The sequence below is a fragment of the Pongo pygmaeus genome, chromosome 6 (assembly GCF_028885625.2).
Source record: "Pongo pygmaeus isolate AG05252 chromosome 6, NHGRI_mPonPyg2-v2.0_pri, whole genome shotgun sequence".
In the NCBI taxonomy this organism is placed as follows: domain Eukaryota; kingdom Metazoa; phylum Chordata; class Mammalia; order Primates; family Hominidae; genus Pongo; species Pongo pygmaeus.
Window position 1 is genome coordinate 25164118 of NC_072379.2, and position 14044 is coordinate 25178161.

Consider the following 14044-nt stretch of genomic DNA (forward strand, 5'->3'; position numbering starts at 1 on the left):
TTCACTGTGTTGGCCAGGCTGGTCTCAAACTCCTGATGTTAGGTGATCTACCCGCCTTGGCCTACTAAAGTGCTGGAATTACAGGCATGAGCCCCTGCTCCCTGCGCACTTTTTTCTTTTTTTGAGACAGAGTCTTGTTCTGTTGCCCAGGCATAAATGCAGTGGTGCAGTCATAGCTCACTGTAATCTCAGACTCCTGGGCTCAGTGATTCTCTTCCCTCAGTCACTCAAGTAGCAGGGACTACAGGTGTGCACCACCACACACTGCTAATTTTTTTTTTTTTTTGAGGCAGGATCTTACTCTGTTTCCCAGGCTGGACTGCAGTCGCATGATCATGGCTCACTGCAGCCTCACCCTCCTGGGTTCAGGTGATTCTCCTGCCTCGGGCTCCCAAGGTGCTGCAATTACAGGTGTGAGCCACCATGTTTGGCCCCATTTGTATTTTTGAAAGGTGACTAGTGATAGTGAAGACACCAGTGAGTTGAAGGGAGTGAGATGAGAGGCAATAACAGTTCAGATAACAGATATTTTTTGAGCCCCTGCTAAGTTCCAGGCACATATCTAGGTCCTGGGAACTAAGGGAGAATGAGTAAGTCAGTCTCTGTTCTCGGGGAGCTTCCATTCTAGTGGTGGTGTGGTGGTGGGGAAGCAGGCTATGTACATGCAACAAATGATATTTTTTCAGATGGTGATAAGTAATTTGAAGAAAATAAAAAGAGCTATGGGAGTTATGGGCGTTGGAATGGGTACTGACCTATTGGGGTGGGCAGTGAAGACCTCTCTGAGGAGGTGACATTTGAGCTGAGGCAGCTCGAAGAAGATCTGGTCAAGATCTGGTCTGGTCCTGCTGGGTAGAATATCAAGGGCAGGGACCTGAGATGTTAACAGACTTGGCATAGTGTTGAAGCGCCATAAAGATGGTCAGGGTGGCTGGAGCATAGTAGACCCTGGAGGAGCAAGTAATATTCAGATGAGGATGGACCTTCTAGGCCATGGAAAGGAATCTGGATGAATTCCAGTGGAGTAAGAAGCATTGTGATTAAATCAGGGGTCGACAAACTACGGCCCATGGGTCAAATCTGGCCTGCTGCCTATTTTAACGAATAAACCATATTGGAACACAGTCTCACCCATGGGTTTACATATTGTCCACGGCTGTTTTTAGTGTTACAAGAGCAGAGTTGAGTAGTTTCAACAGAGAACATATGGCCCAGAAACCTAAAATACTATCTGGTTTTTATAGAAAAAGTTTACTGACTTCTGAATTAAATGATCTAATTTAAGTTGTGAGGAGGAGACACTCTGGATATTGTTTAGGGAATGAATTGCAAGTAAGAGTCAAGAGTATACCTGAATAGTTCATATAAGAAATAACTAGATTTTAGCCGGGTGTGGTGGCTTACTCATGTAATCCTAGCACTTTGGGGGGCTGAGGTTGACGGATCATAAGGTCAGAAGTTTGAGACCAGCCTGGCCAACATGGTAAAATCTCATCTCTACTAAAAATAGAAAAATTAGCTGGGCGTGGCAATGTGTACCTGTAATCCCAGCTACTTGGGAGGCTGAGGCAGGAGAATTGCTTGAATCTGGAAGGCAAAAGCTGCAGTGAGCTGAAATCAAGACACTGTACTCCAGCCTAGGCAACACAGCAAGACTTCATCTCAGGAAAAAAAAAAAAAGAAAAAACTAGATGTTTAGCCATCAGAAAACAAAGATCACACTGTTTTTATTCTGTTTTAAAACACCTAGCTATGCTTCATACTCATTAAATATTGTTGAATGAGTGATGAGATGCTGAATAGGGGGTGCCAGTGAATATGAAGGGAAAGTGAGTTTTTGAGAGTATTTAGGAGGTAAAATATCAGGACAGCTTATTGTTAACACAGTGAATAGAAATAGGAGGAGGGCAGAAGGAGGAGTGTAGGATGCCCTTCAGGTTTCTGGTTCAGGTATCTTGGTGCATGGCAGTGTCATTAACTGAGACAGGGAAAGTGGAGAAACAAAGAACATGTTGTCAGGGAGAAGGAATTAATCTTTGGACATAAGATGCTCAGGACATCCAGGTAGACATGTCTAAAAGGTAGTTGGAAAGACAGAGCTCAGTGACATGATATCTAGATTCATGGTAACCAGAATTCCAGAGTCATCAGCTAGTGTGGGCTCTCCTAGAAAGGGTGTGTGATAAGGAGGGCAGGGATAGATCTCATGTGGCATTCATTTCCAGTACATCTTGGATCTAGGGAGGAGGCAAAGGTCAACTAGCTGTGTGGACAGTTTGCATCAGTCAGTCAGGTCATCCCATGACCGTGGAATATTTTTTCTGCAGAACCTGATGGGCTTAAATGAAGGCTTGCCTTACCTAAACCTCTTTCTCTTAGTTGGGTTGACTGGGGCAGCTGTGGAGGCTTCTTCTAGGCTCCCTGCTAACATTGGAACATTTGTGGCCTTTTAACTCTGTAGGTGATTCACATTTGCATTTATCTTTTTATTTTTTAAGAGACAAGGTCTCATCTTGTTGTCTGGGCTGGAGTCCAATGGCACAATCATAGCTCACTGCAGCCTCAACCTTCTGGGCTCAAGTGATCCTCCCACCTCAGCCTCCCCAAGTAAGTGGGATCATAGGTACATGCCACCAAGCCCAGCTAATTTTTTAATTTTTGTAGAGGCAGTGTTTCCCTATGTTGCCCAGGCTAGTCTCGAATTCCTGGGCTCAAGTGATCTTCTTACCTTGGCTTTCCAAAGTGCTGGAATTGCTGGGTGTGGTGAGCCTGTAATACCAGCACATTGGGAGGCTGAGGCAGGCAGATCGCCTGAGCTCAGGAGTTCGACACCAGCCTGGGCAACATGGTGAAACCTCATCTCTACTAAAAATACAAAAAAATAGCCAGGCGTAGTAGCGTATTCCTGTAGTCCCAGCTACTCAGGAGGTTAAGGCAGGTGAATCACTTGAACCCAGGAGGCAGAGGTTGCAGTGAGCCGGGATCACGCCACTGCACTCCAGCCTGGGCAACAGAGCAAGACTCCAGCTCAAAAAAACAAACAAAGTGCTGGGATTACAGGCATGAGCCAACATGTTTGCATTTATCTAGTTGAGGCTACACTTCTGCTGAAAGTGGTCTTAAAATAGTTGTAACCCAGGCTGGGGGCAGTGGCTTATGCTTGTAATCCCGGGACTTTGAGAGTCTGAGGCAGGTGGACCACTTGAGGTCAGGGGTTCAAGACTAGCCTGGCCAACATGGTGAAAATCCATCTCTACAAAAAATTCATAAATTAGCTGGGCATGTAGCTGAGGCAGGAGAATCACGTAAGCCCAGGAGGCGGAGGTTACAGTGAGCCAGGATTGCACCACTACATTCCAGCCTGGGCAGTAGAGTGAGACTCTATCTCAACAAACAAACAGAAACCTATAGTTGTAATCCTAGACCTGGATGCAAATCTACCCTCTTTACAAAAGTCCATTATGAAAAGCCAAGGATGAAATCAAACTGTAAAGGGAGCAGGGAAGGGGGACCACTGTCTTGCTCTTCCACACTCCTCATAGATTTTTTTTAGCATATTGTCACACCTGCGCTGTTCATACATTTTTTAGAAGATGTGTTTTAAACATATTTTAACCCAGTCTTGCATATAACTTTCAAATTTTAGGGGCCCACGTGTTTTATCAGTTTTTCCTTTTTTTTCTTGAGACAGAGTCTCGCTCTGTCACCCAGGCTCTAATGCAGTAGTGTGATCTCCGATCACTGGCAGCCTCTGCCTCGCGGGTTCCAGACATTCTGCTTCAGCCTCCTGGGTAGCTGGGATTGCAGGAGCTCACCATCATTCCTGGCTAAGTTTGTATTTCTCGTAGAGATGAGGTTTTACCACGTGGCCAGGCTGGTCTTGATCGCCTGACTTCGTGATCCACCTGCCTCAGCCTCGCAAAGTGCTGGGATTTCAGGCATGAGCCACCTCGCCCAGCCAATCACGGTTTTAAAAAACCACCATGGCCTAGTTAATGTTTATTAGCTCATCACTACTAATCACTGTGCACACTCACTTGCTATATCAGAGGCGCAAAACTGCCCAATTTCTTTTTTGAGATGGAGCCTTACTCTGTCACCCAGGCTGGAATACAGTGGCACAATCTCAGCTCACTGCAACTTCTGCCTCCTAGGCTCAAGGGATTCTCATGCCTCAGCCTTCTGAGCAGCTGGGATTACAGGTGTCTACCACCACACCCAGCTAATTATTGTATTTTTTAGTAGAGATGGCGTTTTACTATGTCAGCCAGGCTGGTCTCAAACTCCTGACCTCAAGTGATCCACCCGCCTTGGCCTCCCAAAGTGCTGGGATTACAGGGGTGAGCCACCGTGCCCGGCCTAAACTGCCCAATTTTAAAGGGATAATTGGGAAAACACTTGTTTAAAAAGGAAATGAAGGAGTTGCCATGACTGTACTTAGCAGTGTGAAGACCCTAGAAAACCTGTGTTAACTCCTGGAGGTTCACAGTCTACTGCCTCTTCAAGAGCCTTAGCAGACTTAGATGTACATGTTAGGAGACCAGGTCTGAAAGCTTCCCAGGATTGTCTAAACTTCTACAATAAGTTCCATGATGCCTAATGAGTAGTTCCACCTTTTCACAGTAGACATGCTATTGCTGCCTCCTTCCTTATCATGAAAAGAGCAGAAGATGCAGATGATATCTGAAGCAGGAAGACAAAGGGGAGACACTGAAATTGTCACCTACCTTTGGATGCCCCTCATGCCTCATGTTTCCCAGTGAGCCTCACTTATCAGTGACACAGAGAGTGGTTTCTTTGCTCTCCCCTTTCCCTGTGGCTGCCTGGAAGTAGGGGAGGCACTTGCTGACATTATGTTGCTGTGGATTTGTTGAGGACAGGAACAGGAAGTTTTCCTGGTGGTGTATCTGTCACAGAATCACAGGGGTACTTTTTAATCTCACTGGCCTTGTGATTCTGTGACCCTGGTTATTATGTGTTAGTGTCAGCTTATTTGAAGGGGATACTCTTATTTTTTATTTAAACATTGCCAAAGACCATCATACTTTTTTTTTAAATTGAAACATTTTTGTATTATTTATTTTTTGGAGACAAAAGTCTCACTCTTTCATATGAACATGAAGGGACTCATAGTCCCTTCCCCTACAGTGTGTCTTTAGTAACATATCAATGAAGGGTCATGTCTGAATGAATTACAGAAGTTGAGGACCTAAAAACAGAAGGTCCCAGAAGCCAGGCTTTGGTTTATTTCTACTACTACATTTGCTATTGAAACCAAGCAGACGACTTCATTTCTCTCGGATTCAGCTTTCTCATGTGTCAGAATGGGAGAGGAAGGGAGGCGTTGGGTAAGTGTCATTCTGCTGTCTGTATTTCTAATCTGGCTAACACACGTGTGGCAAATACTTAGATTTATTGACAGCGGTTTCCTGTAGTGCTGTCTCGAATGATTCTGAGGAGGCTCAGCAAGAAAGTGTGTTTCAGTTGATTGGGTGTGTCCCTCATGGAGAAGGAAGCAAGGAGTGGGGAGCACTCACAGCATTCCCAGGGCGTTCCTGTCCATTATCTCAGTACCTGATGTTGACGTTTCCTTTCCTTATCAGAAATCCTGACTACTCTGTGTCTGATGACTCGAACTTACTGAGCGCTGCTTAGTTGCATCATAGAAACCACCTGTCTTTGCACAGCTACCCTGCCTCTTGATGAGAATGGAAAGGCTACCAGGGACCACTGCTGTGTGGAGAATGGCCTTCAGTCATTTCTGCTTAGAACACAGAGGTCATTTTGACTAATAACATAACTCTGCTTTTGATTGAAAGTGTTAAAAATGGGCCTGGTGCAGTGGCTCACGCCTGTAATCCCAGCACTTTGGGAGGCCAGGGCAGGCAGATCACAAGGTCAGGAGATCAAGACCATCCTGGCTAACATGGTGAAACCCCCGCTTACTAAAAATAGAAAAAATTAGGCATGGTGGTGTGTGCCTGTAGTCCCAGCTACTGGGGAGGCTGAGGCCGGAGGATCACTTGAATCCGGGAGGTGGAGATTACAGTGAGCTGAGATCATGCCACTGCACTCCAGCCTGGACAACAGAGCAAGACTCCTTCTCAAAAAAAGAAGTGTTAAATGTATCTTTTAAAAGTGCTTATCTTTTAGGCTTGTTCTTCAGATTTGCCAAATAGCCTAAGCAAAACGCCTTCAATATGAAGTGGATATTGCTCGATTGTAGGGAACTTGTCCATAATGTACTCGAGAATGCAGATACAAATAAAAGAATGTCTGTGTCAAATTTTATCTTCCACAAACCGTTCTCTTGCACTTTCAGCTCAAGCTGTTGGGCTCGCTGAGGCAGTAAAAGTACCATATTCTGCGTTTGAATCAAACCCCGAGTTCCTATATGTAGAAGGCTTGCCAGACGGGATTCCCTTTCAAAGCCCTACGTGGTTTGGAATTCCATGACTTGAAAGAATCATCCATGGGAGTAATAAAATGAAGTTTGTTGTTAAAAAGTAAGTTCTAAGCTGGGTGTGGTGGCTCATGCCTGTAATCCCAGCACTTTGGGAGGCTGAGGTGAGTGAATCACCTGAGGTAAGGAGTTCGAGACCAGCCTGGCCAACATGGTGAAACCCCATCTCTACTAAAAATACAAAACATTAGCCAGGCATGGTGGCTGGCACCTGTAATCCCAGCTACTCGGGAGGCTGAAGCAGGAGAATCACTTGAAGCTGGGAGGCAGAGGCTGCTATGAACTGAGATCACAGCACTGCACTCCAGCCTGGGCAACAGAGTGAGACTCTGCCTCAACAACAACAACAACAGTAAAAAAGTAAGTTCTATTTGCCACTGAAGTCATTTCTGGAATTAAAACAATAAAATGACATTTCTACTAAAATGTTTTTCTAGCTAGAGGTGACAAGTGTGGCTATAAGTCCTTCATGGAAAAGCCTGGCTCTGAGCTGCAGTCCTGGCACTCTCCATTGCCCCTGAAGTTCCCCGTGCTGTCCACAGCCATCTTCATCAGTGCAAGAATAGTGACCACTGCCTCCATGGTGTTTAGAGGCACCATGGTGGCTCACAGTACACCTAAGTACTTGAATGAAGTCTAATTTGCTGGGTTTTATCTTCTCTGTTACTCCTGGGTCAATCTTAAGAGTGACTAAATATTGATGATTGAGTTTCTTTTCTTTTCTTTTTTTTTTGAGGCAGAGTTTTACTCTCGTAGCCCAGGCTAGAGTCCAGTGGTGTGATCTCCACTCACTGCAACCTCCGCCTCCTGGGTTCAGGTGATTCTCCTGCCTCAGCCTCCTGAGTAGCTGGGATTACAGGAATGTGCCACCATGCCTGGCTAATTTTTGTGTTTTTAGTAGAGATGGAGTTTCACCAAGTTGGTCAGGCTGGTCTTGAACTCCTGAACTCAAGTGACCCACCCACCTCGACCTTTCAATGTGCTGGGATTACAGGCATGAGCCACCATACCCGGCCTGATGTGATGATTGAGTTTCTTACTATATCTATGTTTCTGCAGAATTTTACTGGCTGAAGAAAATACACTAGTGTTAATTTTCTTTTTCATGAAAGAAGTAATTTATTCTTCATACAATTACTTGCCAGTCATGGGAAGGAAAAGTCAGGGTTTTTGTCCACAATGATAGGAATTATTGTTACATTACAGGGTGACTCTGCGAACTCCTTTTGGAAAAAACTCTCATCAGGACTGTTTTACTAGCTGTTAGACCACCATTGTACTGGCTACTGTAACATTTCTTGGTATTCTTTCTTGGCTTGAACTAATTATTTCCTACTTGCCACACTAAAGGTAAGAGATTACATGTACTTCCTGTTATATTTCACTACCTTAAGACATTCTTTATCAGCATTTTATAAAATCATAGAGAATCATTGGCCAATATTTTTGTGGGACTTGCAGTTAGTTTCTTAGCTTTTTAAGGTATTTTATTTAATGGACCTCTTTTTCTTTTTAAAAAAAAAATTTCACTGGAAATGTCACATTTGCAATCCTACTTTATTCATGTTTCTATGGCTTTTTTGAGCCGCCTTTGGAGGATTACACTACAAGTTTAATTCTGCAGGTTTCTTTGAAAAGAGTCAAACTGTATGAAGTTTAATACTCTACTCTTATAAAACATCTCCTTTTGTATTTTTTTTCCTACAATACACTAAAGTAATTCTGTGCTTATTTTACAACTTTCAGTCCCCCAAAAGACCATGAAGTCCTGAGAGTAATGAAAAGCTTCCTGAAATTGAGGTCACTGTGGAAGGTAAGGGCCAGTCATTGGCATGTTTCTGTTGATTCTTCAGTTTAATAGTTATGCCAATTCACTAGCTATGTGTTCATACAGATGAAGTTAACCAAACTAGTTTTACATGTGAATAGCTGCCTTTGATAAAGCTAAATTTCTGAAAGTTTTTAATTCAAATTTTGAAAATCATTAGCAGAAAATAAATAACTTGGATCACATCATAAACTGCACTCAAGAAAATCTCCAAAATGCTTTTCCTTTATTACAACAAATGAGAGTGGAGAGGGTCACCTGGAATGTTTCTTGATCTTTTGTGCTCTTTTGTTTTTTCTGTTCTTCTAAGGAAAGAAAGTTTAGGGGTAGTTTAACAGCAGTGCCTGGAATGAAAATATTTCCTACAACACCCTCTAATGTACTTCCTTTTCTCCAAGCCCACAGGGTCTCCAGGATTCTCATCTTTTCATGTTTACAATATTAAAATACTTCATACAATACCAAAGACAGTTCCCAGCCAACCATCAAATATGGGTATTTCTTCCCTCTCCTCATGAATGCAAAAGGAAATAACTGCATTAGGATCATTTTTTTTTTTTTTGAGACAGGTTAGGGCTGTAGGAATAGTGTTACCAGGAATAACTTGTGGATTCTTTACTACTGCAGCCAGCTGTGATTTTCCAAATAGGGAGATGCCTGTTTTTCTCACAGAAAAGTAATTGTGCTGGTAGGCTGAGGCTGACATTGGTTCAGTTGCTCAAACATGGTAAGACTGGCTTCACTGTGCTTCTCTTCACTTTTCTTTCTGGTGCACGGTGATGGAGGGAGCTCCTGTCATCATGTCTCCATCCAAGCTGGACATAAATAAGTAAAGAAAATGCTGCATGAGCCCTGCCTGCACCCATGGTCAGGAAAAGCAAGAGGATTTTTTTGAATCCTAGCACAATTTTGCATAAGTCTCTTGGTTTTAAAAAGATGAATTTTAAAATAATAAAATAATATAAGGCACAAATTCTGAGGCCAAAGTGATAGGGTTTAAATCTGCACTCTGCCACTTAGGAAAATTGCTTCAATTCTCTGTTATTTAGGTTGCACACCTGTAAAATGGGAGGAGGAAAATAATATTTGACTCACGGTTTTTAAAAATTTAGATTTTTTTTTTCTTTCTGAGATGGAGTTTTGCTCTTGTTGCCTAGGCTGGAGTGCAGTGGTGTGACCTCGGCTCACTGCAACCTCCGCCTCCCAGGTTCAAGCGATTCTCCTGCCTCAGCCTTTTGAGTAGCTGAGATTAAGGTGCCCGCCACCATACCCAGCTAATTTTTTGTATTTTGAGTAGAGGCAGGGGTTTCGCCATGTTGGCCAGGCTGTTCTCCAACTCCTGACATCAGGTGATCTGCCCGCCTTGGCTTCCCAAAGTACTGGGATTACAGGCATGAGCCACCGCACCTGGCTGAGATGTTATTTCTTTCATAAACAACTGCTGTGATTTCAGACCACTTGCTATTTAGGCAGTTAGGAATTTTTCACTAGAAGGCATGTAAAGAAAGATGATGGGCATTTGTAATGGATTTAGCATTCATCATTTGACTGCATGACTGACCCCCAGAGCTATGATTTTATTAAAGAATTTTTCAGAAGCCACTTAGCTAGGAACTGAGCCTAACCAGCTACCCACCCTCACCATTCAGTGCTCTTTTGTTCTTCTCTGTTTCTCCTCAAACTTTATTACTCTCACAAAATGATAAAAACTTGCATTTCTTTTCTTTCCTTTGTAGATACAGGGTCTTGCTCTGTTACTCAGGCTGCAGTGCAGTGGTGTGATCATGGCTCGCTGTAGTGTCAAACTCCTGGGATCAAGCAATACTCCCACCTCAGCTTCCCAAGGAGCTGGGACTACAGACGTACAACAGCATGCAAAGCTAAATTTTTTATTTTTTATTTTATTTGTTTGTTTATTTTTATTATTTGTTTTTGAGTTGGAGGTTTTTTGTTTTCGTGTTTTTTTTTGTTTTTTTTTTTTTAAAGACAGGGCCTCACTGTGCTTCCCAGGCGGGTTTCAAACTCCTGGCCTCAAGCAATCCTCCTGCCTTGGCTTCTGAAATTGCTGGAATTATAAGCAGGAGCTACAATACCTGGCCTCCGTTGGTCCTATGTTCTCTAGCCTTCTCTTTGTTTTTTGGTAGCCAATCTCTCATTATGCTGTTGCCCTGTTATAATTAATACTTTTTTATTTTGAATTTTACCACTTTAAATTTTCGAGTGGTTTGTGTCTCCTGATTGGACTCCTACAAATAAAGAATTGATGCTAGGAAGGGTACCACGAGATAGACCCACACAGATGGGATTTGGGCATAGGTTTGGTTATCCAAGGGGCAGTGCTGAGCTCCTTGCCAGTGGGATATGGGATGCTGGTCATTTCCAGGAAGTGACCTCACAATGACTCAAGCTACCACTTACTGTTAATTGTGATGAATTGCCAGCTGAGGCACATACCTTGGGAGCTAAGTAGTTGCTGCACTTGACCACTATGAAGACTGGTGTGGGAAGGGCCTTTTTGGATGCACTTGAGCAGGGGCCCCTAATCCCTGGGTCACAGGCCTGTATTGGGCCACACAGCAGGAGGTGAGCAGCGGGTGGGTGAGTGAAGCTTGAACTGTATTTACAGGCACTCCCCACATTACTGCCTGATCTCTGCCTCCTGTCAGATCAGCGGCAGCTTTAGATTCTCATAGGAGCGTGAATCCTATTGTGAACTGTGCATGTGAGGGATCTACCTTGCTCTGTTCTTATGAGAATCTAATACCTGGTAATCTATCACTGTCTCACATCACCCCCAGATGGGACCGTCTAGTTGCAGAAAAACAAGCTCAGGACTCCCACTGATTCTACATTATGGTGAGTTACATGATTATTTCATTATATACTACAATGTAATAATAATAGAAATAAAGTACACAATAAATGTAATTTACTTGAAATATTCCAAAACTGACCTGCTGCACCCAGTCTGTGGAAAAATTGTCTTCCACAAAACCGGTCCCTGGTGCCAAAAAAATTGGGGACCGCTGCACTTGAGCACTTACAGAGAGAAAAACAAAAAGCTCAAGTCTACCTCTCAGCATAAGTCACGGTCTAAGATCCAGAGAGCTTCCATGATAGCGCAAACACAATTCCTTATTTCTTGTATCCGCAGGGCTGATGTTATTGAAAATCAAACACAAACTTAAATGTGCGGGTTGCTGAATTGCAATGACAGTTGAATTCACCTACCCTCCAGCCACACGGAATGTCAGTTTCCTTCCGGGACTTTACTGGTCCTTCAGGAAACCCTCTCCCTACTCCCATCATCACTCTTTCATTCTCATCTTTGCTCATCTTTAGCCGCAGCTGAGATGTCTCACCCCACTCTCTGTGATGCAACAAGAAGCCCCTTGGGAGCATTTCATTCCCACTCTATACTTCTGTCATTGTGCTCATCACAGTCTGGTAAGTGTTGACATACAATTCCTGTATTAGTCCATTTTCCATTGCTATAAGGAAACACTTGAGGCTGGGTGGTTTATAAAGGAAAAAGGTTTATTTGGCTTACAGTTCTGCAGACTATACAAGTAGCATGGTTCCAGGCTGGGCCATGGCCCACACCTGTAACCCCAGCACTTTGAGATGCTGAGGCAAAAGGATTGCTTGAGCCCAGAAGTTTGAAACAAGCCTGGGAAACATGGTGAGACCTTATCTCTACTGAAAATAAAAAAAATAACCAGGTATGATGGTACACTAATGCATGCCTATTGTCCCAGCCACTTTGGAGGTCAAGGTAAAAAGATCTGGGAAAGTGCTGGGATTATTGGCATGAGCGACCACATCTGGCCAGTTTATTTTCTATTACTGGCTCAATGTAAAGGCTGCATCTCAGGATCAGCCAATGAAAGAGATGCACAGGGTAAGGTAAGTGGGAAGGGGCACTTCCATGCCTCTGTTGGGCACACTACCCTCCCACCACCTCCTTGTGTTCAGCAACCCGGAAGCTCTCCAAACCGTATTGTTTAGGGTTTTCATGGAAGCATGATAAAATCATTGGCCATTGGTCGTTAAGTCAATCTCCAGCCCCTTTTGCCTCCTGGAGTTCAGCGAGTGAGGCTGAAAGTTCCAAGCCTCAAAAAATGTGGTTGGGGCCAGATGCAGTGTCTCAGCCTGTAATCCCAGAACTTTGGGAGGCCAAGGTGGTGGATCGCTTGAGTTCAGGGGTTCAAGACCAACCTGAACAACGTGGTGAAACCCGGTCTCTACTAAAAAAACAAAAATTAGCTGGGCATGGTGGCGGGCACCTGTATGTAGTCCCAGCTACTCAGGAGGCTGAGGCAGGAGAATCATTTGAACCCAGGAGGCGGAAGTTTCAGTGAACCGAGATTGCGTCACTGTACTCCAGCCTGGGTGACAGCGAGACTCTGTCTCAAAAAAAAAAAAAAAAAAAAAAAAAAATTGAAAAAAAAATTAGCCAGGTGTCTCAGCTCCTAGGGAGGCCAAGGCAGGAGGATTGTTTAAGCCTGAGAGGTTGAGGTTGCTGTGAGCTGTGACTGCACCACTGTACTTTATCCTGGGCAATAGAGCAAGACTCTGTTTCAAAAAGAAAGAAAAAAATGAGCATGTTGGGAATGGGAACAGATGGCAATGTTAAGTAGAGTGGTCAGGGTTGGCCTTATAAGTGAAAATTGAGCAAAAGTTTGAAGCAGGGGATGGAGCTGGCTGAGGTGCTGAGGGAAGAGCATTGTAGGCTGAATCAACGGATAAAGGCATTGGGAGGAAACTGCCTGGTGTGTCTGAGGCTCTGGAAGGAGGCCAGTGGAGCAAAGAGATAGAGGGAGAGAAGTAGGGGAGGAGCCAGGGAGTTGCTGGGCTGGGATCAGTACAGATCATGTAAGCCCTGGGAGGCCATTGCTGGGGCTTTGGCTTTTCCTCTGACTAAAATGGGAACTGCGTGGTGGTTCTGAGCAGAGAGGCAACATGATCTGTCTCCTGATTTAAAAGCACCCCCTGGCTGCTGAGTTGAGAAAGACTGTGGGAAGATTTGGGTAGAAGCATGGGGGGCCAAGCTGTGGCAACATCCAGGTGGGAGATGGTAGAGGTCCTGACCAGGGTCATGGTGGTGGTGAGAGATGGTCAGAGCCCGGATACGTGTTAAAGTCAGTCAATAGGATTTCCTGACAGACTGGATATGAACTGCGAGAGAAGGCAGGAGTCAAGCTTGAGTTTGATTCTAATTGAATTATTAAGTAATTAAAAAAAAAACACTGCTACCTTTCCCAGTCCTACTAAGTAAAGGATGCAAGATAAAAGAAATCTCAAGTCAGGCCAGATGCAGTGTCTCACACCTATAGTTCCAACAGCTTGAGAGGCAGAGATGGGAGTATGTTTTAAGGCCATGAGTTCGAGAGCAGCCTGGGCAACATAGCAAGACCTCCTCTCTACAAAAATAAATTTAATAAAATAAATATAGCTGGACATGGTGGTGTGTACCTGTGGCCTCAGTTACTCAGGAGGCTGAGGTAGGCAGATCTCTTGAAGCTAGGAGTTTGAGGCCAGCTTGGGCAATATAGCAAGACTTCTCTCTTTACAAAAATTAAAAAAATAATAGCGTGACATGGTGTTACTTGCCTGTATTCCCAGGTGCTGGGGCAGCTGAGGCAGGAGCATCTCTTGAGCCCAGTTGGTGAAGGCTGTAGTGAGCTATGATTATACCACTGCACTCCAGCCTAGGTGACAGAGTGGGACCCTGTTTCAAAATACAAATACAA

The 14044-nt window shown here is 44.1% G+C and overlaps 1 protein-coding gene across 1 annotated transcript in view; it reads left to right on the forward strand.

Annotated features, from left to right (window-relative positions):
- LOC129041403 (putative uncharacterized protein FLJ44672) overlaps positions 1–14044 on the forward strand; it is a 72480-nt gene that overhangs the window by 40077 nt on the left and 18359 nt on the right. The window contains exons 7-10 of the mRNA XM_063668342.1: positions 7670–7813; positions 8210–8276; positions 11090–11147; positions 11634–11738. The gene's annotated coding sequence lies outside the window, so the exon portion shown is untranslated. The remainder of the gene's footprint in view (positions 1–7669; positions 7814–8209; positions 8277–11089; positions 11148–11633; positions 11739–14044) is intronic.